This window comes from Artemia sp. Qi Xiang Cuo, chromosome 10 (assembly GCF_049724085.1).
Source record: "Artemia sp. Qi Xiang Cuo chromosome 10, ASM4972408v1, whole genome shotgun sequence".
Taxonomy (NCBI): Eukaryota; Metazoa; Arthropoda; class Branchiopoda; order Anostraca; family Artemiidae; genus Artemia; species Artemia sp. Qi Xiang Cuo.
In genome coordinates this window covers 16,527,435-16,551,477 of record NC_142803.1, presented here as the reverse complement: position 1 = coordinate 16,551,477, position 24,043 = coordinate 16,527,435, and the positions used below count along the sequence as shown (strand labels likewise).

General features: G+C 37.4%; 1 protein-coding gene and 1 pseudogene across 1 annotated transcript in view; one reads left to right on the top strand and one right to left on the bottom strand.

Moving 5' to 3' along the window:
- The window catches only part of LOC148947515 (uncharacterized), a 91,796-nt gene extending 68,709 nt beyond the window's left edge, over positions 1-23,087 (bottom strand). Inside the window, exon 1 of the mRNA XM_089096113.1 lies at positions 22,985-23,087. The gene's annotated coding sequence lies outside the window, so the exon portion shown is untranslated. The remainder of the gene's footprint in view (positions 1-22,984) is intronic.
- On the top strand, positions 9,795-23,157 carry LOC148947514 (uncharacterized; annotated as a pseudogene).
- The last annotated feature ends 886 nt before the right edge of the window (positions 23,158-24,043 follow it).

Below are 24,043 nucleotides of genomic sequence, written 5' to 3'. Positions count from 1 at the left end.
GGGGGGGGGTAGTTGCCCTTAACTCTTTTGACTCTTTAAAAGTAAACTAGAACTTTCAATTTCCAACCAAATGAGCCCTCTATGAAGTTTATACGAGCATCCCTTTCATAAAAACCATACATGCCCTTAGGGCGTAACTTAGAACGCCTTCCCCTGGGCCCTGGGGGGTTGTATTGACACCAGATTTTTTCTTATCCGACCTTTGAACTATTTTTAACAAAATGTCTATCTGAAAATTTTCATTAGATGGGTTTGGAAAAAGAAGGCGTGGGGGGGGGGGCTAGCTGCCTTCGGATCTCTTTTGACTATTAAAAAGTGAGCTCAAAGTTTCAATTTCCAATCAAATGAGAAATCTCTGAAGTTTATACGAACATCCCTTTCATACGAACAATATATGCCCCAGGGCATAACTTACAACGCCCGTCCCCGGGCCCTGGAGGGGTTGTAATGACACCTCAGTTTTTGTTATCTGACTTTTGATTAATTTTTAACTTAATGGCTATCTCAAATGTTTTATTGGATGCATTTGGGGGAAAAGGAGCGAGGGGGGGGGGGGGCTAGTTAACCTCCAATCTCTTTTGACTCTAATAAACTGAACTAGAACTTTCAATTTACAATCAAATGAGCCATCTCTAAAGTTTTTACGAGCATCCTTTCAATAAGAACCATATCTTCCCCTAGGGCATAACTTACGACACCTGCCCTCGGGCCCTGGGGTCTGTGTTGACCCCAGAGTTTTCGTTATATGGTCTTTGAACTATTTAGAATAAAGCTATCTCAAATTTCTTATCAGATGGGTTTGAGGAAAAAAAGGGCGTGGAGGGGGAGAGGCTAGGTGGCCTCCAATCTCTTTTGACTCTTAAAATGTGAACAAGAACTTTCTATTTCCAATCAAATGAGCCCTCTTTGAAGTTAATACGAGCGTCCCGTCCATAAGACCCATATATGCCCCCAGGACATAACTTACAACGCCTGTCCCCGAGCTCTGGGAGGTTGTGTCGACACCGGATTTTGTGTTGTATGATCTTTGAACGGTTTTTAACAGAATAGCTATCTTAAAATTTTTATTTGATGCATTTGGGAAAAAACGGTTGGGGGGAGAAGCTGGTTACCCTCCATTATCTTTTGATGCTTAAAAAGTGAATTAGAGCTTTCAATTTCCAATCAAATGAGCCCTCTCTGAAGATTATACGAACATTCTGTTTATAAGAACCATATATGCCCCCAGAGCATAACTTATAACCCTTGCCCTTGAAAACTTTGGAGGGAGTGTCCGGCTCAACCAAATAATTTCCAGAACTTACCAGAACAACTATGTTGAACAAAATGGCTACATCAAAATTTTGATTCAAATGTGTTTGGAGAAATGGTTTTGCCCTCCAATCACTTTCGACAATTAAAAAGGGCGTGGAAGGGGTGTCAGTTGCCTTAGAATCACCTTCGACTAATAAAAAGGGAACTAGCCATTTAAATTTCCAATCGAATGAGCCCTTTCTGAAGTTTCTACGACAACGTTGTTTAAACAAAACATTATATGCTCCCAGGGCATAACTTAGTGTCCTCCTCAAAAAAAAAATTTCTATCTGGAAATCAACTCCGCTGAACAAAATGACTATCTCAAAATTTTGATTGGACGTGTTTGGGGGAATGATGGGCGTGGGGGGGGGGCTAATTACCCTTCAATAACTTCGACTATTAAGAAGGGCGATGAAAGGGTGTCAGTTGCCTTAGAATCACTTTCGACTGTTAAAAAGGGAACTAGCCATTTAAATTTCCAATCGAATGAGCCCTTTCTGAAGTTTCTACGATAACGTTGTCCATACAAAACATTATATGCTCCCAGGACATAACTTAAAACCCTTGCCCAGAGAGCTGTGGGGGAGGTGTCATACTCAAAGACCTAATTTCCAGAACATAAAACTACGTTTAATAAAATGGCTATCTCAAAATTTTGATTGGATGTGTTAGAGGAAAAGGTGGGCGTGAGAGGGGGGTTAGTTGCCCTCCAATCACTTTCGACTATTTAAAACGGCACTAGCCCTATGAATTTCCAATCGAATGAGTCTTTTTCGAAGTTTCTACAACAACGCCTTCTATAAAAACCTTATGTGCCCCCAGGGCATAACTTAAAACCCTTGCCCTGAGGGTTCTGGGGGAGTGTCATCCTCAAAAACATATTTTCTATCTAGAAATCAACTACGCTGAACAAAATAGCTGTCTCAAAATTTTGGGCTAGTACCCTTTTTAATAGTCAAAAGTGATTGGAGGGCAACTAGCCCCCCCCCACGCCCATCTGTCCCCCCTATCCATCCAATCAAAATTTTGTGATAGCCCTTTTGTTCAGCGTAGGTGATTTCCTGATAGAAAATATGTTTTTGAGGTGGTCAATCCCCCACAGCCCTTGGGGCAAGGGTTGTAATTAATATAGTTAATGCAGTCACAATAGGTCAGACTGAGTCTTTATACTTCTCAAATACTTGCTTGGTTTGACCCACGGCTTAAATGGTATGGTCTTTGATTGACAGTTAATAAAATGGCTAAAATAGTATTGTCTTAGATGAGCTGCAAGTTTGGTGATTAAGACACTCCTTGAAGTATGAAAGTCATAAAATATTACGATAGGTAAGATTGAGTTTTAATACTTCTCAAATGCTTGCTTGGTTTGACTCACGGCTTAAATGGTATGGTCTTTAATTGACAGTTAAGAAAATGGCTAAAATAGTATTGTCTTAGATGAGCTGCAAGTTTGGTGATTAAGACACTCCTTGAAGTATAAAAGTCATAAAATATTTTGAATTTGTTTTTTGAATTCAGTCTATTATTACTGTTGTAGTATTTGCCTTTTTTTCCATCTCCTAAATTTGTCAAATTTACTTGGCCCAAGTCCAAGTCTTGCTGGTTAAGCTACTTGGTGATGCATCTAAATAAGTTTTATTCTTTAGAAAATTTATTTCTATGCTTTTGGATGACCCTGTAGTCCTATAGTTTAATGTTTTATCAAGTGGAGGAGTAAAATGCCCTTTAATTTTGTCTACACAAATGTTTTTTAAGGACGTTGAAATAAAAAGGGGATTTTTCAAAAAGTTCGGATGAAAAATGAAGGACTGTTATTTTTTTTATTAATTTTTTGTTTTTGTTTAGCAACCATTTTTAGTTTACCTATTGCTTTTTTTTAATAAGCAGGATTTCCTTTGGAGACAGGACTTAGGTTAACAAAGAATTGCACTATTTTTTAGTATTCCTTGTTTTCATAACATGCACAGTTTCAAGCCCTTTCTCCTGGAATGGGGTCTTCTTTGGTTGTCTTATTATGCATTGCGCTATTTTAGAGAATTCCTCAAAGTGATTGATTTTTTTTTATATTTTAAAATCTGAAGACAAATGGCTGCTGAAAATGTTAGTTTATTTGACCCAAATTCAGTTTTGCCACAAAAATTTGAAGATGCTTGTATGGACTTTCTCTCCTGTATTTCTACACAGTTGAAGGTAGATCCTGATTCTATTGAAACTAATATAATCAATGGCAATAATGAAGGTATGTTCATTTTTTGTTGAAACTAGTGTTGTAAATGATAAAATTGGACAAGTTAAAAAAATCGGGTGTTTTATGGATCCATGTAAAATCGGCATTTTACCTGTTTGATATATCTTCATATTTTTCTGTAGTTTACTTACACATTTTAAGGTGATTTTGTCCAATAACAATGAAATTTCTGTAAAGGTTTTTGGTGACCAGGGGCTGGGTAGGTTGGAAATAAAAGCTAGCAGTGTTTAGTACAAGCCTATAAGCCTTTCTGAACTATAATTAGTCTTGCAATATTTACAGCAATTGGTGAAGATTAGACTGACAAACCCTATTACAATAGAAATCAACAGCTTAAATTCGTTCTCTGTAGCATAAAAAGAAATCATTTTAAGGATTTTTTTTTTTTGGTAGGCCTACTGTATGAATTCTGCACATAGTTTCTCTTTGGTTCTATTTTTTTTCTATTACTACAGTGCTAGGACACATGACAACCTTCAGAATTTGTATCTTACTTGGAAATTTTCTGTTGTATAAAAGCCTATAGTATAATGTATATGTAAAGTATAAATGGAGCTGCAGTCAAAGTGTGTTAACAATAATTGTCCATACTATGAAGTAAAAATTATTTTCTTAGCATATTTCATTCTTAGCAGCATCTATTCTAGAGTTATAACTAATCCCGGTACTTATCGGTTAGCTGGAACACACTCGAGAAGGGAAGTTTGATTAATGCTAATGAAAACAAATACAATGAAAATATAATAGTTTAGAAACAAATTTGGGCTATACATTTGCACAATAGGGGGGGGGGAGGGGTAAAGCAAAGCATATATTAAAGACGTAACCTAGCCTAACCTAGGTACCTTTATTTGCCCTTTCAACCCTAAAAAACAAAGTTTAAATATTTTTCACGGAGTGAGCAATACCTCACTAGGCAGAGGAAACCTGTGTTTCATTAGGATCTTTGAGATTCTATATGCGGTTCTTGTCGCGTGTGTTCCAAGTAACCAATAGGTACCCCAATTCCCTCCTCTTTTAACTGGTTAGTATAGAAAAAGAAGGAAGGAGTTTGCGGTTTTCTAAATGTTTGTTTTCTTTTCTCCGGTTAATTACAAGTTCCCATATGTTCAATGATACTTCAATTTTTAACGTTTTTGAAGGACGCTACAAGACTGATGTGAAAAATTGTAGTTTGAAGGAATAGAGAAAATGGCAAAACATGAACATCTGTTACCTCAATGCCTCCCATAATATATCAACCTTTGAAGTAAGATATGCGAAGTTAAGTAGGACACAGATAAAGCGGTTTATGACTATCACTTGAAAGACATGACTGCCGATATGTATACTGCGCAGTACCCAATACCCAAATCGATTTTATCGGGGCAGGGTATCCATTTATTAGAATGGAAATAGAAATGACAAACAACATTTAAAACGACACTATTTTTCTGTTTCTGTGTACGACATGGAACATGTCGACATGCCCATGGGACAAAGTTTCTCAGTGAAGGGAATGTTAGGCATAAAAACAGTGTTTGACGTATTTTTCCCTGCGGAAAATATCCCCCCCCCCCTCCTGGAAAATTTTCCTCAGACAATATCCACTGCAAAAATCCCTCCACATGTAAGATTGAGCAGGCAAAGGGAATGTAAGACAAATGAAATAATGAAGAAAAAAAAGGGATTCTGGAGTATTCTACGTATATTCCAAAATTGAGGTAGAATGTTCTATGGGATTTATTTTAATTTTTTGTTGCTTACGATTCTTCCATTTGGTCTTTATTATAGGTTATCACAAAAGGATACCAAACTTTGCTTGGTGTAAAGAAAAACCTTTTGTTTTATTTTAGGCTATTCAGCAAAACGTTTTGTATATTTATACACATTTTTTGTACAGGGCTTTGGGTTCAAACCTAACATTTAGCCTACTTTTCCTACAAATATTGAGAATATATTGTATTTTGGCCAAGAGTTGCATTTTCAGTGTAATAAATATATTGTTACTTTATTTGGGCTAGATGTATTTCAAAATATCAAAAACTACAAGATCTGAAACGTAAGCTCTCATATCCAGCTGCTTAAAATGACGCTAAAGCCCAACCATCCCCTTGTAACCTAGCCATTCACTATTGACAAGCAGTTTTCTTGTGCATTACGTAAATTTTAATACTTAGAGTTAAGGTGGTGGTAATATGCTACTGATGTAACATATTGCTATACTATTCCAGTGAATGTTTCCAAAGACGTTTAGCCAATTCTTGCGCCTATCAACAGTCTTCCAAACAAATAAAATGGAAATTGTAGCCCCCACCTCCACAGGAAATTGGGCCCCACAGCCCCTGGGACAACAAGTGTAACTTTTGCAATTTACCATTATGTACCTAAACGATTTTAGAAATTGTTTTCTGTGAGAAAGTACTATATTTTGTTGGATATGTGTGTGGGGGGTAGGGGACATGAGACAAAAAGTAATTCCTAATTTGTGGTATTTTGTGGAAGCTTTTGTGGATTGTTGGTTAGGCTAAGATTCTGAGTGCTTTCCCTAGAGTATACTTTTGGAAAGCAATCAAAGACTGTATATGTGACGAATTTCTTATGGAGGGTTAAATAATTTCTGAGACCACACTGGCTAATCATGATAAACTATAAAATCGCGAAGAAAGGAAGAAAACGAGGACAATTAACAGCCAGTGAAAAAATTATGTAAATATGTCGGTCAAGACCTCCGCTTAACCGTCCTCTTTGCAGAATAAAACTGATAAAAATATAAAAACCAAACCTTAAAATAAAAACACAAAACTATAATTGGACGACCCTTTCTTAGTAACGGTGAAAGGGTAACTGAATAAAAAACAAGTCTAAATGGTTATTCACAATTTCATTTTACGTAAAGCACTCTTAAAGGCTAATCGCTTTCCAGTTTGATTATTATCGGAGATTCTATTTGATTGCACAATATAATTTTGTGGATATATCTAAAAACGATCAGGATTAATAATTTTGTCATAAATGGGACTTAGAAAAGTTTCTCCAGTGTCTTTATTGAGAGCTACCTTTTGATGAATGTGCTTTTTTATTTCAACTGCCTCCCTAAAAACTTGCGTGAGACCTTTAACGGGGGCAACAATAGAGGTTTTGTCAAACAAAATGAACTGGTGTGGACACTCATACACATGTTGCGCCAAGGCGAAAATAAAAAAATCAGGCCTTTGGCGTAACCTCATGGCCTTGTCGATTGAGGACTTATGTTCAGATAACCTCTCCCCTGACATAAAAACAGCCACAAGAGGTTATGTTCAGGTAACCTCTCCCCTGACATAAAAACAGCCACAAGAACAAGGAATTCTATAAACACCACTACCCAAAATGGAGCTGGTTTTATCTTTGCCGTTTTTAAAAAAGTTCTATATAATATTTCATTTCTTAAAGGCGACATGAAGTCAATTTTGGAATATAGGGTAGAACAGTGAAAAGTTTCTTATCATCCACCAGTGGGACGGTATCTGTTGGGGTTTGTGGATTTGATGCATTCTTTTCTGCCCTTTTTTTCTTCTTTTTTCTATAATGATCTCAAGTATTTTTATTGGGTAGCCATTGCCAAATAAAATGCCCTTAATATAGTTCAGTTCTGAGTCTATATCAGGCTCTGAGCATATTCTTATTACTCGGTCAACCCGAGAAATAACAATTCCTCTTTTTGTGCAGGGAAAGGGGTTGGAGGAAATGCAATACCTATCGGAAATGCAAATACCTATCGTTATGCGTAGGCTTTCTATAAATAGAAAATTCAAGGCCAGGAGACCTATTAAAAATTAAAATATCTAGAAAAGGAAGTTTGTGGTTATATTCTAGTTCTAAAGTGAATTGAAGGTTAGAGTCCAAAGTGTTTAGATGAGTTTCTCCAGTGTCTCTATAGAGACACTGGAGAAACTTTTCTAAGTCCCATTTATGACAAAATTATTAATTCTGATCGTTTTACACACATCAACAAAATTATATTGTGCAATCCAATAGAATCTCCGATAATAATCAAACTGTAAAGCGATTAGCCTTTAAGAGCGCTTTACGTAAAATGAAATTGTGAAATGCCATTTAGACTTGTGTTTTTTATTCAGTTACCCTTTCACCGTTACTAAAAAAGGGTCGTCCAATTTTAGTTTTGTGTTTTTATTTTAAGGTTTGGTTTTTATATTTTTATCAGTTTTATTCTGTACTGAGGACGGTCAAGCGGAGGTCTTGATCGAAATATTTGCATAGTTTTTCAATTTTTTTCACTGGCTGTTAATTGTCCTCGTTTTCTTCCTTTCTTCGTGATTTTATGTTTTATTATCGAGGATTAGAAATCGATTATCGAGGATCGAGGTCCAGCTATCTTAAAAATTTTGACTTTTTGGGAACAACATGTGGGATGGAGTGGAAAATGTTTGGTATAATTTCAAAATGACGGGTGAACTTGAGAAAATCAAAAGACTTGTTGATGTTCTATAAAGAGGAAGGGTTAGAAAGTCTGCGCTAAGGGGTGGGGGAGGGGTATAGCTAATATTAAATTTTGACTTTGAGATTTGGCTTATTGGGTATGACTTGGAGGATAGTATTGACATTTTCAACCACTTTTGGACAATGAGGGTGGAGCAGGGGAAATTCAAATTTCATGTTTATAACCTGCATGGAATAACCAATTTTGTAGCTGATCCAGACCATTTTGATATGTTTGCTCTATTAGGTCCTATGAGATGTATAATTTATACATGGTTATGGAGCAAGATAAATCAAAAGGCAGTGTATGGTGCCAGGTTGTCGAAATTGCTTATATGCAACTTCTAAGAAACAACTATGGGTATAAACGTAAACTTTCAGAAAATTTTAAGAATGATGTTGAACCAAATATGAATCCAGCTTATCAAAATGGCGTATCTGCACTATAATAGGAATGGTTAAGAATGGAAAAACTTTCGGAATGTTGAGAGCATGTAGAATTAAGTTAATTGATGCTCAGTACATCCTTGTTGTTAAAATATATATGAGGTATACCTCAAGAATGGCTAAGGGTATCAAGTTGAAACTTTCAGTGAATTTTAAGAGGCATATTGAACTAGCCAAAAAAATAAAATAAAAAATAGACCCTTAGCTGCAAAAAATGTTAAGTTGAAACTAGTATGGAATGTTTAACTAAATAAAGAAAAAGCGCGTGTATCCAAGTTGTCAAATTGGCGTATTTGCAACCTCTAAGGAATAGCTGAGGGTATTAATTTGGGATGTTAAGGGAATGACGAGGGAGATGCTGAACCTGATCAGAAGATACTATATGCATCCAGGTTGTCAAAATTGTGCATCTACAATATGTCAAGGATGGCTAAGGGTATGGCTCAAGGATGGCTAAGTTGATACTTTCAGATAGGGCTGAGGGGGGTGCTGGACGATTATAAACCAAAAAGTACTATGTGAATAGAAGCTTTCAAAATGCTGTATCTGCAATATGCCAGGAACGGCTAATAGTATACCAAACTAGCAGTATATAAAAGAGTGGGCATATCGAAAAAGTACCCATTATCCTTTATATTTTCTACCATTCTTTTTAGAATTAGAAGAAGGGGATACACCAGAAAATGATGAAGAACTTTTAAAATACTCTGAGTTGCAAATTAAACAAGAATTAAATTCACCAGCGTTTTTGACACAATTGAAGCTTAACCTTGAATTTCCTGGCACTAGTCTATCTAATGGCCAAAATAAAGGAATTATTTGAAAATAATACTATTGCCGTTTTATATTTCTTTTGTGATTGTTTTTTTTTCTTGATTTTTTTACTTCTGTTCATTGTTCATTAAAAAAATGCAGTGGTTATCGTTTTCACTTCAAGAATGCAAATGCCAGATACAATAAGTCAACTAAGTAAACAGTAAACACAAAGTATGGAAAATTGTTTTGATGATTTATTGAACATGAAATATTTTGTAAGAAAAGTAAAAGCGAGAAATGAATAAATATTAAGGAATCTGGTTAATTATACAAAATACAAGGTAGAAGGTAGAAAATAACAGTTCTCCAAAGCTTGGAATATATTGATTTTATTTTACACATTGATTTTTATTTTATATGATTGATTTTGTATTAATTTATTTTATTTATAAAATATGATATATTTTATTTTATATGATTGATTTCATATTGATTTTATATTTAAATACATCTAGCTTTACAAAAGGTATATCCTTTTCAGTATTATAGCTGTTACAAAGATGTTTTATATTCTAAATAATTTATAATGGTAATTTATGACACTATCTATGCGCATTGTGCCTTTGTATCAGCAAATGTAATTAATTTAAAAGTCCATTAACAGTCAAATTGTTTTTACGTTTTTGACTGAAATTCGCACTTTACTGAAAAAGTACAAATGAATGTCCATTGTCAGTTTAATATACATATACTGATATTTAGTAATCAAAATGTTAAAATTATTTGATTTATTAAAGTTATAAAAGTAAAAACATTTATATATTTCTCAGTAAAGTACAAATTTTGTTTTGGTCTTGTGAAGGCATAGGGGTTTTGTGCCCTACTCATGTTAATTTCTGCTCGTTTTGATTTTGACTCGGTTATTTATTGTGATTTCTGTTCGTTTTGGGTTTCATTTATATATCAATGCTGATTTGTGGTAGTTTCACGCTTGGTTGATTACTTGATTTTATTTTTGCTCATTTTTTGTATAATGGAGTTCTTTACTTTTCTTTGAAAAAGTTGTTTTCTGGAAAAAAAATTTTAAATTATTTTCTGTTCGTTTTATATTAACATAGTCTTTTCAGGGAAAAAGAAAATAATACTTTAAATCTTTTCATTTTTTGAGACTTTATAGTTTGGGCTGCTCTTTGTATACTGGAGAAAAATTTTCAGCAATTTTTAACAATATACACCCTTTTAAAAATCTGGACACAAATATTAGTGTTTAATTTAGTTTCATACCTCCTCTAGTTTACCTGAAATGGAAAACTTGATACTAATCGCAATAAAATCTGTTTACTTTCTTTGACAGCTTGGATACACTTTCGATATTTTGATTTGGTTAAATTTTAAGAGCAAAAATGGGAGGGTTGGCGAGGGAGGGTGGGAGTGGGAGGGGGATTAGTTGCCCTCAAATGACTTTCGACTATTAAAAACACCATCAGCCCTTTCTATTTTCAATCAAATGAGCCCTTTTCGAAGTTCCCACGACAACTCCTTCGATACGACGTACTCTGGTCTAGACAACAACAACAACGAAAAATAATACATTATACCCACTTCGATCTTTACTATAAAAATGTCAAGCCCTCCCGTCACTTTCGACATTTAAAAAGGGCACTAGGCCTTTTGATTTCCAGTCGAATGAGCCCTTTTGGATACGATAACGCTTTCTATGAACACTTTATATGCCCCCAGGGCATAAATTACAACCCTTACCCTAAGGTCTGTTAGGGTGGTTGTCATCCTCTAAGACCAAATTTCCTGAACTTTCAACTACGTTAAACAACATGGTTATCTAAAAATTTTGATGAATGTGTTTGGGGAAAAGGTGGGCGTGAGAGGGGTGTTAGTCGCCTTCCAATCAATTTCGACTATTAAAAAGGGCACAAGCCACTCCAATTTACAATTGAATGAGCGCTTTTCAAAGTTTCTATGACAACTTCTTCGATACGAAGTGCCCTGCTCTAAAATTAGTAAATAATACATCTTGCCAACATCGTTCTTATGTGCCCCCAGGGCATAACTTAAAACCCTTACCCTTAGGGTTGTGGGGGAGTTTCCTCCTCTTTACTTAGTCCCCGTTTCTTGTCTCGTTCTCGAGTGTCCCCGTTCTTTACTTACGCAGCGCGATCGTGCTGCCTATGATTTATACAACAACTTTCTATATAAACCTTATATGCCCCCAGGGCATAATTTACAACTCTTGCACTGAGGGCTCCGAGGGGGTTATTATCCTAAAATACCTAATTTCCAGAACGTTCAACTACGTTGAACAAAATGGGTATTTCAAAATTTTTATTGGATGTGTTTTGGAAAATGGTGGGCGTGAGAGGGGCGTTAGTCGCTTTCCAATCACTTTTAACAATTAAAAAAGGCCCTAGCCCTTTCAATTTCCAAGTAAATGAGCCCTTTTGAAGTTTCTACGACAACACTTTCAATAAAAACTTTATACGCCCCAGGGCAAAACTAACAACCCTTGCCTTGAGGGCTGTGGGGGGAGGGGTTGTCATCCTTAAAGACCTAATTTCCAAAACTTTCCACTACGTTGAATAAAATGGCTATCTAAAAATTTTGATTGGATATGTTTGGGGAATAGGTGGGTGTCAGAGGGGGGTTAGTTGCCCTTAAATCACTTTCGATTATTTAAAAGGGTACTATCCCTTTGAATTTCAAATCGAATGAGTCCTTTTTCAAGATTTCAATCAAAACCTTATATGCCCCCAGGGCATAACTTATAATCCTTGCCCTGAGGGTTGTGGGGGAGTATCCTCCTCAAAAATATTTTTTCTATCTGGAAATCAACTACGCTGAACAAAATAACTATCTAAAAATTTTCAGTGGATGTATTTGGGGGAATGATCGGCATTGGGGGGGGGGGGGGGCTAGTTGCCCTCCAATCACTTTCGAATATTGAAAAGGGTACTAGCCCATTGAATTTTCAGTCGAATGAGCTTTTTTTGAAGTTTCTACGACAACGCCTGCTTTAAAAACCTTATCTGCACCAGGGCAAAACTTAAAACCCTTGCCCTGAAGGCTGTGGGGGAGTGTCCTCCTCAAAAACATATTTTCTATCTGGAAATCAACTACGCTGAATAAAATCGCTATCTCAAAATTTCGCTTGGACGTGTTTGGAGAAATGATGGGCGTGGGGGGGGGGCGGGGGGCTAGTTTCCTTCCAATCACTTTCGAGTGTTAAAAAGGGCACTAGCTCTTTGAATTTCCAAACGAATGAGCATGTTTTGAAGTTTCTCCAACACCACCTTCTACAAAAACCTTATATTCCCCCAGGACATAACTTGAAACCCTTGCCCTGGGGGTTGTGGGGGAGTGTCCTCGTTAAAAACAAATTTTCTGTCTGGAAATCAACTACGCTGAACAAAATGGCTGTCTCAAAATTTTGATTGAATGTGTTTGGGGGAATGATGGGCTTGGGAGGGGGGCTAGTTGCCCTCCAATCACTTTCAACTATTAAAAATGGCACTAGCCCTTTGAATTTCCAATCGAATGAGCCTTTTTTGATTTTGAAGTTTCTATGACAACGCCTTCGATAAAAAACCTTTTGTGCCCCCAGGGCATAACTTAAAAACCTTGCCCTGAGGGTTGTGGGAGAGTGTACTCCTCAAAACATATTTTCTATCTGAAAATTAACTACGCTGAACAAAATGGCTATCTCAAAATTTTGATTGGATGCGTTTGGGGGAATGATGGTCGTAGGGGTGGGGGATAGTTGCCCTCTAATCACTTTCGACTACTAAAAAGAGCATTAGAACTCTCAATTTCCAATCGAATGAGCCCTTTTTGAAGTTTCTACAACGACCCCTCCCATATGAAGTGCCCAGCTCTAAAGGAAAAAACTAATAAATAGTACATTTTGCCAAGTACGATGTGTACGATGTACGATGTACGATGTGCTTGGGGAAATTATGGGCGTGAGAGGGGGGTTAATTGTCTTCCAATCACTTTCGACTATTAAAAAGGGCACTAGCCATTTGAATTTTCAATCGAATGAGCCTTTTTTGAAGTTTCTACGACAACGCCTTCTATAAAAACCTCATATGCCCCCAGGGCATAACTTAAACCCTTGCCCTGAGGGTTATGGGGGAGTGTCCTCCTCAAAAACATATCTTCTATCTGAAAATCAACCACGCTCAACAAAATGGCTATCTCAAAATTTTGATTGGATGTGTTTGGGGGAACGATGGACGTGGGAGGGGGGGGGGGGCTAGCTGCTCTCCAATCACTTTCGAATATTGAAAAGGGCACTAGCCCTTTGAATTTCCAATCGAATGAGCCGTTTTTGAAGTCTGTACGACAACGCCTTCTATAAAAACCTTATATGCCCCCAGAGCGTAACTTAAAACCCTTGCCCTGAGGGTTGTGGGGGAGTGTTGTCCTCAAAAACATAGTTTGTATCAGGAAATCAACTACGCGGAACAAAATGGCTATCTCAAAATTTTGATTGGATGTGTTTGGGGGAATGATGGGCGTGGGGGGTGGGGCTTGTTGCCCTCCAATAACTTTCGGCTGTTAAAAAGGGTACTAGCCCAAAATTTTGAGATTGCTATTTTGTTCAGTGTAGTTGATTTCCAGCTAGAAAATATGTTTTTGAGGATGACACTCCCCCACAACCCTCAGGGCAAGGGTTTTAAGTTATGCCCTGGGGGTATATAAGGTTTTTATCAAAGCCGTTGTCGTAGAAACTTCAAAAAATGCTCATTCGATTGGAAATTCAAAGGGCTAGTGGCCTTTTTAATAGTCGAAATTGATTGGAGGGCAACTAGCCCCCTCTCACGCCTACCTTTTCCCCTAACACATCCAATCAAAATTTTGAGATAGCCATTTTATTAAACGTAGTTTTAAGTTCTGGAAATTAGGTCTTTGAGGATGACAACTCCCCCACAGCTCTCTGAGCAAGGGTTGTAAGTTATGCCCTGGGAGCATACAATGTTTTGTATAGACATCGTTGTCGTAGAAACTTCAGAAAGGGCTCATTCAATTGGAAATTTAAATGGCTAGTTCCCTTTTTAATAGTCGAAAGTTATTCTAAGGCAACTGACACCCTTTCCACGCCCTATTTAATAGTCGAAGTGATAGGAGGGCAACTAGCCCCCACACCCATCATTCCCCCAAACACATCCAATCAAAATTTTTAGATAGCCATTATGTTCAGCGTAGTTGATTTCCAGATAGAAAATCTGGTTTTGAGTAGGACACTAAGTTATGCCCTGGGAGCATATAATGTTTTATATAGACAACGTTGTCGTAGAAACTTCAGAAAGGGCTCATTCGATAGGAAATTTAAATGGCTAGTTCCCTTTTTATTAGTCGAAAGTAATTCTAAGGTAACTGACACCCCTTCCATGCCCTTTTTAATAGTCGAAAAAGATTAAAGGGCAACACCATTTCCCCAAATTTTGATTTTTGTTGAACGTAGTTGAAAGTTCTAGAAATTATTTGTTTGAGCAGGAAACTCCCTCCAAAGTTTTCAGGGGCAAGGGTTATAAGTTATGCTCTGGGGGCAAACATGGTTCTTATGAATATAATTTTCGCATAATCTTCAGAGAAGGCTCATTTGATTGGAAATTGAAAGCTCTAGTTCACTTTTTAAGCGTCAAAAGATAATGGAGGGTAACCAGCTTCTCCCCCCCAAGCCCTTTTTTCCCAAATGCATCCAATAAAAATTTTAAGATAAGTATTTTGTTAAAAATACTTCAAAGATCATACAACACAAAATCTGGTGTCGACACAACCCCCCAGGGGACAGGCGTTGTAAGTTATGCCCTGGGGGCATATTTGGTTTTTATGGAAGGGATGCTCGTAATAGCTTCAAAGAGGGCTCATTTGATTGGAAATTGAAAGTTCTAGTTCACTTTTTAAGAGTCAAAAGAGATTGGAGGGCACCTAGCCCCCCCCCGCCACCCCCTTTTTTCGTCAAAACCATCCGATAAGAACTTTGTGATAGTTTTTTTTAAATAGTTCAAAGACCATATAACGAAAACTCTGGGGTCGACAAAGCCCCCCAGGTCCCGAGGGTAGGTGTTTTAAGTTATGCCCTGGGGGAAGATATGGTTCTTATTGAAAGGATACTCGTAAAAACTTCAGAGATGGTTCATTTGATTTGAAATTGAAAGTTCTAGTTCAGTTTTTTAGAGTCAAAAGAGATTGGAGGTTAACTAGCCCCCCCTCCCTCGCCCCTTTTCCCCAAAATGAATCCAATTAAAAATTTGAGATAGCCATTAAGTTAAAAACTGCTCAAAAGTAAGATAACAAAAACTCAATTGTCGTCACAACTCCCCAGGGCCCGGGGGCAGGTGTTGTAAGTTATGCCGGGCATATATTGTTCGTATGAAAAGGGTGCTCGTATAAACTTCAGAGATGGCAAATTTGATTGGAAATTGAAACTTTGAGCTCGCTTTTTAATAGTCAAAAGACATCCGAAGGCAGATAGCCCCCCCCCCCTCCACGCCTTCTTTTTCCAAACCCATCTGATGAAAATTTTGAAATAAAAATTTTGTTAAAAAGAGTTCAAAGGTCGGATAAGAAAAAATCCGGTGTCAATAACCCCCCCCCCCCCAAGGGCCCAGGGTAATCCGTTCTAAGTTATGCCCTATGGGTATGTATGGTTTTTATTAAAGTGATGCTCGTATAAACTTCATAGAGGGCTCATTTGATTAGTAATTAAAATTTCTAGTTTAATTTTAAAGAAACAAAAGAGTTAAGGGAAACTACCCCCCCCCCACACTCTTTTTTCCCCAAACCCGTCCGCTAAAAATTTTGTGATGGCCAGTTTTTTGGAAATTGTTCAAAAATTAGATAAAAAAAACTCCCCCCAGGGCCCGGGGGATAGGCGTTGTAAGTGTTGTCCTGGGGGCGTATATGGTTCTTATGAAAGGGATGCTTGTATAAACTTCAGAGGGGGCTGATTTGATTGGAAATGGAAAATTATAGTTCAATTTTTAAGAGTCAAAAGATGTCCGAGGGCAACTAGCCCCCCACACCCTTTTTTCCCCAAGCCCATCCGATAAAATTTTTATAATAGCCATTTCATTAAAAATAGTTCAAAGATCAGATAAAAAAAATTCGTGTGTCGACGCAACCTGCAAGGGGCCTGGAGGCAGGCGTTATGAGTAATGCTGTAGGGGCATATATAGTTCTTATGAAAGGGATGCTCGTATAAACCCCGGAGTTTGGCGGGACCCTCCAATATTTTTTCAGTCTGAGAAAATGAACTACAACTTTTAATTTCCATTCAAATGAACCTTCTCTGAAGTCTATACGAGCATCCTTTTCATAAGAACCAAATAGGGCCCCTGGACATAGCTTACAATGCCTGCCCCCCGGGCCCTGGAGGGATGTGTCGACATCCGAGTTTTTGTTACCTGACCTTTGAACAATTTTGAAAAAATGGCTCTCTAAAAGTTCTTATCAGATGGGTTTGAGGAAAATAGGGCGTGGAGAGGGGGGCTGGTTGCCCTCCGATCTCGTTTGACTCTTAAAAAGTGAACGAGAACTTTCAATTTCCAATCATATGAGCCCTCCGAAGTTTATACAAGCATACCATCCATATGAACCTTATATGCCCACAGAGCAATACTTACAACGCCTGCCCCGGGCCCTAGGGGGTTGTGTCGACACAGGAGTTTTTCTTTACTTTTCAATACTTTAGGAGTTTTCAATACTTTATAGAAAGTATTGTCGTAGAAACTTCAAAAAGGGCTCATTCGATTGGAAATTGAAATTTCTAGTGTCTTTTTTAATAGTCGGAAGTATTTGGAAGGCAACTAACACCCCTTCCAGACACACCATTTCCCCAAACACATGAAATCAAATTTTTGAGATAGCCATTTTATTCAACGCAGTTGAAAGTTCTGAAAATTATGTTTCTAAGGAAGATACTCCCTCCAGAGTCTTCAGGGTAAGGGTTGTAACTTATGCCCTGGGGGAATATCAGGTTTTTATTGAAAACTTTGGCGTAGAAACTTGAAAAAGGCCTCAGTCGATTGGAAATTCAAAGGACTAGTGCCCTTTTTAATAGTCAAAAGGGATTGGAGATAAGATATTTATTTCCAAAAATTTCTATCACAAACCCCGAAGGGCCGAATTCGCATAACAGGAGGGCAATTAACCCCTTTTTCACGCCCACCTTTTCTCCAAACACATCCAATTAAAATTTTGAGATAGTCATTCTGTTCAACGTAGTTGAAAGTTCTGGAACTTAGGTCTTTGAGGATGACACCCCCCCCCCAGCCCTCGGGGCAAGTGTTATAAGTTATGCTGTGGGGGCATATAAGGTTTTTATACAAAGTGTTGTCGTAGAAACTTCAAAAAGGGGTTATTCGATTGGAAATTGAAATGGCTAGTGACCTTTTTAATAGATGAAAGTAATTGGAGAGTAACTAACCCCCCTCTCATGCCCACCATTTTCTCGAACACATCCAATCAAAATTTTTAAATAGCCATTTTGTTCAACGTAGTTGAAAGTTTCGGAAATTAGGTCTCAGAGGATGATAACCCCCTCAGAGCCCTTCGGGCAAGGGTTGTAAGTTATGTCCTGGGGGTATATACTTTTCGGAACTTCCACTTTTCGGAACTGCATTTTACCTTGTTTACCTTGTTTACAATGTGTGTCATATTTCTGAGAAAAAATTCTCCCAGACAAGTAGTTTGAAATCGCATGAAGGAATTCACTCGGGGGAAAAGCCCTATGAGTATAAAATTTGTGAGAAAAAATTCTCCCAGACGGGTAGTTTAAAATCGTATGAAAGAATTCACTCGGGGAAAAAGCCCTATGTGTGTAAAATTTGCGAGAAAAAAATTCTTCCAGGCGGGTAGTTTGAAATCGCATGACAGAATTCACTCGGGAGAAAAGCCCTATGAGTGCAAAGATTGTGAAAAAAAATTCTTCATAAAGAGCAATTTAAAATTTCATGAAAGAATTCACTCGGAAGAAAAGGCCTATGAGTGAAAAATTTGCGAGAAAAAATTTTCCCAGAGGGGTAGTTTGAAATCGCATGAAAGAATTCACTGTGGAGAAAAACCCTATGAGTGTAAAATTTGTGAGAAAAAAATCTCCAGGACGGGTGGTTCAAAATCGCATGAAAGAATTCACTCGGGAGAAAAGGCCTATGAGTGTAAAATTTGTCGGAAAAAATTCTTCCGTGCGGATAGTTTGAAATCGCCTGAAAAAATTCACTTGAGAGAAAAGCCCTATGAGTGTCAAATTTGTGAGAAAAAATTTTCCGAGAAAGGTAGTTTGAATAAACATGAAGGAATTAACTTGGGGGAAAAGCCCTATGAGTGTAAAATTTGCGGAAAAAAATTCTCCCGAATGTACAGTTTAAAGTTGCAACAACAAAAAAGTTCTATGTGTAAATTTAAGTCTAAACACTTATACTTTATACTTAGTCTAAACGTTTTCTTCGTCGTTAGTAGTTTGTGTCATGATTTTAATTAGTCTTCTCATGTTGCCCTATGAAAAAAAATCCATCACTGCTATTGCACTGACCTGCATATTACGGGGCAGAAATGCCGCAAACGGAACCCTGATTTTAGTGAATGATTGGAATTCTCGTGTTGGCCTAGCAGATACAAATTTAAGCTATATCGTTAATTGCTTTACCTATAGCCAGCAGTCCTCCAATTGGAACAAACTGTTCAAATTTGCTAGAGACCATCCTTACTGTTGCTAACACTATCAAAGGAATATGGAACAACCCCCGTCAAAGGAAGTTAACCATGTAGAAATCAAAATCTGAAGCAGTGAAAGAAGACCTTTGCTTGAAGTTACAGAAACAGTTACCGGTTGAATTTATAGAACTGTAGGTGGCTTACCATGAGCATTGCCAATAGATTATACAAGTAAGGGGTGAAGAACTAACCTCTTTGATGTAGAAAACGGTGCAAAAATGGGTATATATTAATTTCTATTGTCAAATCCTCGCTCCCACTTAGCCTTTCTTTTTCTTTATTTCCTAAATAGTTTGGCCAACTTTCCACAGGCGGTATTAACTATGCCGGCTTCTGTTTCCTAACTTATCCTTGGGAAGTTGTCAAAATTTCCGATTATTACAGGAATAGAATGCTTTCCTAAGTAGATGTGGTTTCTGCTAATGAAATGATAGGTTTTTTCTTTTGATCAATCTTTTGTACTCCCTTCTCATTCCTTTGAAATCGCTATATACGAGCTCACTCGTAACTTATCATTCTCTTTCTGCCTCCTCCTTCCATTTACTACCATTTACCCTGACCAAAGACAGTTTTACCAAGCCCCAGTGGGCTTGGCAATTTCATTTACCACTTACCACCTCCTTTCCTATACCACCTTCCATTTACCAACTCCTTCTCTAGAATAAGATCCACGATTGTTTTAAACACCTTTACTTTTGAATTTTCCTGATTCCTACTAAAGAACCTTAATGAAGGTTCTTCATTGAGGTTCATAATAAAGTGGCGAGGTTCAGACCTAGCCACTGACAAAACCTCAAACATATTTAAACGGACTGCAAACCTGAAAATACAGTCCGAGTAGCAGCTTCATACGGAATGTATACCTGAAAATAAAGTCCAAGTTTCAGCTTGTACCTTACTTACCAGAACTGGAGAAGTTAGATCTTTTTACTTATATTTACTCACTAAAAGCCACTAGTGGAGACTGTTATTTTTAAGTCCAGTGCAGAATCAACAAAAATTCAAGTAATATTCTCACAGCTCAGCTGCCATTTTTGGAATTGGTGGATCAGCAAATAAACTTTAAAATAAGGATAAATCCATTTATTTAGACAGTGAAAAAACAGGAACAAAAGTCCAGATATTTCGGTTACATATGCAGCGACCGTCTTCAGTATTTCTACTGAAGACGGTCGCTATATATGTGACCGAAATATCTGGACTTTTGTACCTGTTTTTTTCACTGTCTAAATAAATGGATGCATCCCCATTTAAAAGTTCATTTGTTCGTCTTAGAACGGCAGTGTGGTCAAAGAAAACAACAACTAATTTAAAGGTCTTATGTCGAAAATCGGTGGATCATCTACATGAAGACAAGAGTTTCCGTCTATAAAGTCAATGTTAGATCTGTTTGCCACCTATGACGAATTCTGAAAACACGATATTCTGACAAAAAAATCGCCGTACTTCAAAATATGTTTTTAGATGCCATCGGGGCTTGCTAATACTGTCTTGGGTCAGGGCTATTTGAATTTCTACTATCACAATCACTCTGATTTTAACTTAAAAAAAAAATCAACGAAAAGTAATCAATGATATGGGAACTCAAAACTGTCAGAGAAACTGATAAGAAGCTATACTTCAAAAGAACTATAATGACTGGGACTGATCAAATTAAGCCTAGACGAGCAGAAGCTACATGGAGTAGGAAATTCAAACCTTTTAGAAACATTAAGCTAAAATGGCCTTTTCCAACTTTATTTTCTTCTAAGAAAAGTAAAGAGCTATAGTAAAACCGATAAGCTTGATTTAAAACAAAGATAAATTACAAAACATGAATTAATAAAACCCAAAGTGCACGGAAATTAAAATGAATAATACCATCGAATACGAAGATGAGACATAGAGCTGTGGATTGTGAATAGGCGAGTTTTGAATCGGGAGTAAATAATCACAAAGCATTTAAGAGTATAAGATCAGGGGCGTAATTTGCTATGTGGCAGGAGGGGAGGGGGGAACTTGCCCCTCCCAGACTTCAGTTTGCCCCCCCCCAGATGAAATTTTTTTCTCCAAAAAACTTGTCAAAACTGATATAAGTCTGCATAATTCAAGCATCCTCAGAAATCGGTCCGTTTTCTTTAGTATATCTTTACCTTTATGGGCCTATATGGCTCGTTTTTCAATTTTCATTGTCATTTTTAATCTTGATTTAGGAAAATTTGCTCCAACTATGCCCCCCTACCCCAATATGTTGACAAATTTACGCCACTGTACAAGATGGAGAATAGGTGGAATATCTTTTTTGTTTGTTTGCCCGTGTCAGGGTCTCCTGCTGTGAATTGCTGCCCCAGCGTTACATTTTTCAACTTCTCAGTATCTAATTTTATTGTTATGTTTGTTTATTTACTTTTTTGCCTTGTTGATGAGTTAAATTTTTAAGCTTGTAGGCTTAAAAAATGAAGAGCTTTGCTAGCCGTTGGTGGTGTATTATTTCGTTTGTTGTAAGAAATAAGAGTCGGGCCTCCCCCAAAAGGCCAGAGTTTCGTTTTCGCTTTGATGAAAATGATTTGCATTAAGGTAGCATATTTTTATTTCATAGCCCAAAGTTTTAATTAGATTAAGTCCTGTTAGTAAGGTCGTGGACTAAAAAAAAGTGACTTTTTTCATTATATTCTATTTACTTATTTTCATTATTTAGTATCAATTATCAACAAAACTTAACTTAATCACATCACCTCCATATGCCACTGCATGATATTGAGGAGGGATAATCAAACAATTCCACAAAAAATCAATAATTTACATTAACCTCAGAAGAGGTGTAAAAGAATAAAGCAAAGCATTTTGACATGTATCTCGCCTAGCCCATGTACACAGCTTCCACCAATCACGCTCAATTTTTCTTTTCTATAGTGACCCGCACATATAAGGTCTGTAAATTATCATCAGGGGTTTAGGATGCAAATTTTTAATTAAGTATTAACACAATTTTTACATTTCCGGTGCAAGGGGTCTCAGTCAAGCAGCCTGAATGGTTGAAACCCACTAGCCATCTCATCTCATACCATACACTCAGCGGCTGATATTCCACACATAATAAATTGTTAGACTGTTGCTCAAGCGCTTACCATGCTCTACACACATACCAACACTATTTTGTCATTGTCACATGGAAACCCAATTTAGTCCTTGTCCATTGCTTAAAGCCGTGAATGGTTAGACCTTTTTTCAGGCAATGACAATGCGCTACACACATATCAACAATATTTTTTTTCATTTTCAGATGGGGTCATAATCTAGCCCTTGTCCACTGCTTAAAATCATGGATGCCTATAGTCGTGAATGGTTAGACCAATGATCAGGCGGTTACCATGCGCTACACACATATCACCAATATTTTTTCATTTTCACATGGGGTCCCAATCTCACCCACATTTACCGTTTCCATTATACAAGCCCAATTTCTTGCATTCTATAATTGTACCCTTTTATTGTGCTTCTCTTTGCCTAGTCTCTCTCCAACCATCTTCCAAATAGTACCTATGCATTGCCTAAGCTCGGCCCCGCAATCTGAGTAAATTTTAATTTTTCACAAATTATTCAAGTTTTGGGTCACTTGTCTAAGACTCTGGGCAGGTGGGCGCCCCAAGAAATTGTCCAAAATTCTTCTCTCACGAAGGGGACTGCCCCTTCATCATCCCCACCTCCACCTCATGGTCGTAGAAACTTTGGGGGATGCTCATTTGATCAGAAATTGAAAGTAATTGGAAACCAACCAGCAGCGGGAGGGGGGGGGGTATTTTCCTTGATTTTTTTCCGGGGGATCTTCCTCGCCCTTAGTATAAAAGTGGGTGAACAAAATAGTTAGCTACAACTGAAATTCAGGTACTGCAATCTACCGCAGGACAGGGTAATGTATCGTGGGAGGCAGAGACTCCGATAACAACAGAAATAGGGGAATAGTAGGTGCTCGTGGAGGGAAACGATGGTTCTAAATCATAATCATTCGTAAAACGTGTTTTCCGTTGAATGCAAATATTTACACAAACTTTTCTCATAGCTTACTTGGTTGAGATGATTATCAGCTGTAGAATGCTTGGGCACTTATAATTTACAGGAGCTTGTACCGATGATTTGTTTTTTTATTGTAGGTGTCAAGACTTCAATCTTATTTCAAACATGATGTTCGACAGAGAGTACATTGTTGGTTTGTGCTGCCGCTTTATCTTCAAATGTGAATCTTGCCAAGAAGGAACTACGCTTCATACTGATGTTCCAGTTAAATTACAAAAGGATACTAAAGCTAGCAGCAGAAACATAAAACAAGAGGAAAAAACAGAATTGTCAAATAAACGACCGCTCAGCCTGAAACGGAAAAAAATCGACTGGTCACATACACTGCATTATCTGGTTGTGGTGTTGTAATTGGATTCAATTCAAAAAGACTCCTTCATGTAGGAATTAGAAACAAGTATTGCTGCGTATGATGGCAAATCGACAGCAAGAATCTACTTTAGTTCCTGAACATCGATGTTTTATGAATTGGAGTGGTTCTAGCACTGCGATGGAATCAAATATACTGGTGGAGGCCTTTTGTGTTGCACCAGCTATGCATAAACTAAAATATACAAAGTTTATAGCCGATGGTGATTCAAGCCCCCATTCAGAAATTATTACAAAGGTTTCATATGGTAGGATAGTGGAAAAAATTGAATGCGCCAATCATGCTTGTAAGTGTTTGAAAAAGAGGCTTTATAACAAATGCAAAGAAACCGCACAATGTAGGAAATTTCTCAGTGGTCCAGCAATAAATAAATTGTGCAATTCGGCAAGAAAAGCAATTACGCGAGACACTATGCATATCATGTTGTCAAAAGATCTTATTAAACAGTTAAACGCAATGCCTTTGCATTTTTTCCGCGGGGACCACAGACATTTTTCATCTTGCTGTCAGTTATCCGAAGAAATCCTGGAACTGGAAACTAACAAAATCCCAAGAAGTGCCTTCATTAGACATATATGTGAAGCATTTGAAACCCTCATTAGACGAGCTCGGAAGTGGCACAAGTAAATGTAATGGGATAGATTATCAAAAAATATACATCAAAAGTCCACAATTAACGT